This window comes from Apium graveolens, chromosome 1 (genome assembly GCF_009905375.1).
Source record: "Apium graveolens cultivar Ventura chromosome 1, ASM990537v1, whole genome shotgun sequence".
Classification (NCBI taxonomy): Eukaryota; Viridiplantae; Streptophyta; class Magnoliopsida; order Apiales; family Apiaceae; genus Apium; species Apium graveolens.
The window spans coordinates 121,426,922-121,432,561 of NC_133647.1; the positions used below are offsets into that span (position 1 = coordinate 121,426,922).

Sequence of the window (5,640 nt, forward strand, 5' to 3'; positions counted from 1 at the left end):
GAAGGAAATATTACCAAACAGACAAGTGAAGGTAGTCTTTTCCTGATCTTCTGGAGCGATGCAAATATGATATAACCCGAATAACCATCCAGAAGACAATAGTACTCATGTCCAGCCAAACTGTCAAGCATCTAATCAATAAAAGGAAGAGGGAAGTGATTCTTCCTCATTGCTTTGTTCAGCTTCCTATAATCCATGCAAACTCTCCACCCCGTGACTGTTCGAGTAGGAATGAGCTCATTCTTTTTATTAGAAACCACGGTGATACCTCTTTTCTCCGGCACACACTGAACTGGGCTCACCAAAGAACTGTCAGAAATATGATAGATGATCCCTGCATCTAGCCACTTGAGAATTTCCTTCTTCACAACCTCCTTCATGATCAGATTAAGCCTTCTCTGTTGCTCAACAGTTGGCTTGCTTCCTTCCTATAGCATAATTTTATGCAAGCAATACGAATGGCTGATTCCCTTGATATCTGCTATAGTCCATCCAATTGCCGATTTGAACTCTCTCAAAATTCTCAGGAGCTTTTCCTCATCAGATGCAATAATAACAGGCAAAGTAAATATATTACCTAAAAACGCATACCTCAAATATTCAGGCAATGGTTTAAGCTCAAGTCTAGGAGCTTCCTCAATAGATGGCGAGATGCCCCTCTGCATTTTTTAGTTCTGACATTCCAAGAGATTCAAAAGGTATATCCAGCATTCGCTTCCAAGGAGAGGAATTCAAATACTGCAATTGCTCATCACCTTCATCATCTTCACTATCTGAATTCCCCATCAAGGCTTTCTCTAAGGCATCAGACATTAGCAATTGATCAAGTTCTGAAGTAACCACAGAATCGACCAATTCCACTTTTAAGCACTCCTCATTATCAGTAGGGAATTTCATGACATTGAAAACATTAAAAGACACATCCTGATCCAGTACTCGCATAGTGAGCTCACCCTTCTGCACATCAATCAAGGTTCGGCCAGTAGCTAGGAATGGTCTTCCCAAGATTATGGGAATCTTTTTATCCTCCTCGAAATAGAGAATTACAAAATCAGCAGGAAAGATGAGTTTATCCACCTTGACCAAGACATCCCCCACAATGCCTCGTGGATATGTAATAGAACGATCGACCAACTGCAAGGACATATAAGTAGGCTTTGGATCAGGTACATTTAACTTCTTGAAGACAGACAAAGGCGTCAGATTGATGCTAGCTCCCAAATCACATAAACATTTGTCGAATGCCAAGTTTCTGATAGTGTAAGGAATAGTGAAGCTTCCAGGATCTTTAAGCTTCAGAGGTAACTTCTGTTGCAGCACAACACTGTATTCCTCCGTAAGAGAAACAGTCTCTAACTCATCGAGCTTCACTTTCTGAGAGAGAATACCTTTCATAAACTTCACATAGCTAGGCATCTGTTCAAGAGCTTTAGCAAAAAGTATGTTGATATGAAGTTTCTTGAACACCTCACGAAACTTAGCAAACTGCTTATCCAACTTTTGCTTCTGCAACCTCTTAGGAAAAGGAGGTGAAGGATAGACCTGTTTATCCCCTCTATTATCCTCAGGAGGAGTGTGTTCCACATTTTTCTTCCTTGATTCCACTTCTGCTTCCTTCTGCACATTCTCTTCAGCCACAACTTCAGACTCTGAAACTTGAGATTTTTCGGGGCTTGCAACCTTCCCAGACCTCAATATAGTTGCCTTAACCTGCTCTTAAGCTTCCTTCTTGCCTGTATCTTCTGTGTCACTAGGGAGTGTACCAGGTTGTCGATTCAGTAAGGCATTGGAAATCTACCCAATTTGATTCTCCAAGGTCTTAATAGAAACCGCCTGACTCTTGCACATGAGCCTCAATTCCTCTAATTCAGATTTTTTATTAGATTGTTGCAGTTGGAGTTGTTGCCTTGGTGCATATTGCGGCTGTTGAAAACCAGGAGAGTTGTATTGCTTTGATGCATACTACTGATAAGGCTGTTACACCGCATTCCGAGTATTGCTCCAGCTGAAGTTAGGATGATTGCGGTTGTTGGGATGATAGGTGGCTGGAACTGGTTGCTGCGACCTCTGAAAGTTACTCACGAACTCAACTGATCCACTAGAAATAGCACACTGCTCCGTCTCATGCGTACCAGCACAAAGCTCACAGACACTGGTGATCTGATTAACTCCATAATTGGCCAAAGAGTCCACGTTCATCGTCAAAACCTTAAGCTGAGCAGCTATAGCAGTAGCTGCATCTACCTCCAGAATTCCTGCAACCTTGCCTTGAGGTAGTCGCTGAGAAGAGTTCTGGTATTCATTAGCAGCCATCAGTTCAATCAAATCATAAGCTTTATCGTAGCTCTTAGACCATAAGGCTCCACCTGATGCTGCATCAAGCATGAGTCTAGAAGTCACCTCCAAACCATTATAAAAGCAGTTTATAATCATCCAGTCAGGCATCCCATGATGAGGACACTTTTTAAGCATCTCCTTATAACGATCCTAAGCTTCACATAATGACTCTCCCGATTGTTGCGCAAATTGAGTAAGAGCATTCCTGATTGCAGATGTCTTCGACAGAGGGAAGAATTTAGTAAGAAATATTTAAGCAAGATCTTCTCATTTGGTGATAGAGCCTGGTGGTAGAGAATGCAACCAACATTTAGCTTTATCCCTCAGAGAGAATGGGAAAAGCCTTAGCTTTATAGCATCTTCGGAAACATTGTTGAATTTGAAAGTGTCGCAGATCTTGATGAAATCTCTAGTATGCATGTTAGGATCTTCTGTTGGAGAACCCCCAAACTGGACTGAGTTCTGTACCATCTGAATCGTGCTAGCCTCGATCTCAAAAGTAGCCGCGATGGCCGGTCTAACAATGCTAGACTGAATATCATTGATCTTTGGTTGAGAGTAATCCATCAAAGCCTTCAAATTCGCTTCTGGTTCTCCCATTTCAATAAGAGCTTCTTCTCCTACCTTCTCCTCAACAAGAACTTCTTCTACTACTTTCTCCGCTTTATCCAGTGTTCTCTAGCGAGATCGAGAACGCGTTAGGATACACGCTATCTAAGGTACCTGAAAAAGCAATAAGAAAACAAGTAAGTAAAATATCCCAGTCAGTGAACTTTAACGACCACTGATGTCAAGCACATAAACTAAAAATTAACACCGAGTACGCGTTCGCAAGTAATATAGAATTTTTTCTAGTTCATTCCCATAAAGACTGGTTTAGGTTAAATTCAATTTATGCACTTATGCAACAATGATATGGCTATCGTTCAATGCTAAGACAAATAATAAGTTGGGTTTTGATTAACTAAGAGATTATACTAACTAAAATTAACTAAGAGAATTGAGGTTGAGTTACTTATATGAGACAAACATGGGATTCTAACTTCATTACTACTTCATTCAAAGTCATTGTTCTTTAACCTTAGCATGCAATGGTGATGACAATTAATCAGATAATACGAAACTAGTAAACACCAACTTTCCTTGTACGAATATCCTACTCCCAGACATCCACAAAAGAGATAGAAGCTGAATAGACACTAATTATGTCGAGACCCTATATGTCTATAGAATTTAACAACATAACGATTTAATGCACAAGTAATCTATTGTGATTACATAGGGCAAGTAAGATGGTTAAATTACCTATGAATCATGCATAATAAATACATGAACCTATGCTATCATGACAAGTTCTAAACCCCTATATTCACTTTCGCTTCAATAGAGATTGACACGCTATCTTATAAGTTCGTGACACTCATAAGACGAATAAGCACAACCAATACTAGGAAATCATAAAATTACCACACACTAAGATATCGAAACAAATTAAGTATTGAAATCCATAAGTAAATCCGCTAGAACCCCATAATAACGATTAGTTCATAACCAAACTCATCATCACCGTGGGTTGTGATGAAAGCATGATATAATAAACTAAGTCTTTATGAAACTAAATAATAATAAAAGTACGTAATCAAGAGTAATAGGTTCAACAAACGAGAAAACAAGCATCCAAGATTACAACTCAATCAAAAAATCACAAGTAAAAACAAGCTTTTCTTCTCCTTCATTGAATTTGTGCTCCTAGGTCTTCTCGCCGTCTTCTCCTTAGTCTCCCTTATGAAAAACGTCTCTAAAGAGTCATTATATAGCAGCCCAATCAGAATAGAAGTCCAGGAAATCAATCTTCTACTTAAATCAGGATTTATGGAAAATGTCCTGGCGCAGGCGCACGCTATCCCGGCGCGGGCACGCGCTATCCCAGCGCGGGCGCACTGTACTTCTGTCCAACCGGCGCGGGCGCACGCTAACACAGCGCGGGCGCGCTAAGCTTCTGGAAAAAAATCTGACTTCTATTTATTTCTTATCTTCTCTTGCTGGTTTCTTCGCGCACTTGACCAAGACTTCATCCTCACACTCTTCCAATCATATATTATGAAAAATCCAGTCCTTCTTCCTGTACATGCCCTGAAATGCAAAATGCTATAAAAACACATCAAATACATAAATAACTTGAGTACAAAATACCAATTCGAGCCTTTATAAATCGTTCTAAGTGGACATAAATGCCACTTAACATATATGGCAACCATAATGAACTTTCTATGTCCCGATGTTACAGGAAATGGTCCAAGTATATCCATTCCCGACACTGTAAAAGGGATGGGTGTGCTTATAGATGTAAGCCTCTCTGGGGGCTGTCATACTATTGGAACGTGCCTCTGGCACCTATCACATTTTCTCACATAAGCCTTTGCATCGGCTAATATAGTTGGCCAGTAGAATCCCAATCGAGTTATCTTGTGAGTGAGGGTCCTGCCCCCCAAGTGTTGTCCACAAATCCCTTCATGGGCTTCTTTAAGCGCATCCTTTGCTTCAAGAGGTCTCAAGCACTTCGGGTATGGAATAACAAATGACCTTTTATAGAGAATAACTTCATTCAATGAATATCTCAATACTCTCACCGACAGCTTACGTGCCTCATGGGCATCGTCGGGGAGCCATCCAGTCTCAAGGTGGGTTTTGATCGGATCTATACAACAACTTGCCACACCAACCGGTGCTATCAGATTTATGACATATATAATAGGGGTCTTCAGGACCTGGAAGTAGATACTCCTCAGATAGTTCTCGATTCCGGACGAGGTAAACTGGGATAAGGCATCAGTCATATTGTTATCCTCTCTCGGAACATGTTCTACGTACCATTCATTAAACTGAGTCAGTATTCCTTTCACGACTCTCAGTTACTTAGTCATAATATCATCTTTGGCCTCAAAATCTCCATTGACTTGAGCAACTATAAGTTTTGGGTCTCCACAGACCCTCAGGTTTTTAGCCCTCACGGCTCTAGCCAAGCCTAAGCCGACTATCAATGCTTCATATTCTGCTTTGTTGTTCGTGGTTGGGAAGTCCAATTTAAAAGCATACTCAATCATGAACCCATCGGGGTTTTTCAAGACTAGGCCTGTACCACTAGATTTTGTTTTGTACGCTCTGTCAAAATAGAGAACTCAATACTCTTTCAGGGTCGTATCTTTATCTTTCTCTTTATATCCTTCTGGGGTTACTATCTCTTGCCCCCGACTTCTTGGTCGTTAATGGTGCATTTGACCACGAAGTTTGCTAAGTATTGAG

At 40.6% G+C, this 5,640-nt stretch overlaps 1 non-coding gene across 1 annotated transcript; it reads left to right on the top strand.

Annotated features, from left to right (window-relative positions):
- Positions 1-2,443: 2,443 nt before the first annotated feature.
- On the top strand, positions 2,444-2,550 carry LOC141681738 (small nucleolar RNA R71). Its single transcript, XR_012559168.1, has one exon. It is a non-coding gene; the product is annotated as a small nucleolar RNA R71 (small nucleolar RNA).
- Positions 2,551-5,640: the final 3,090 nt, after the last annotated feature.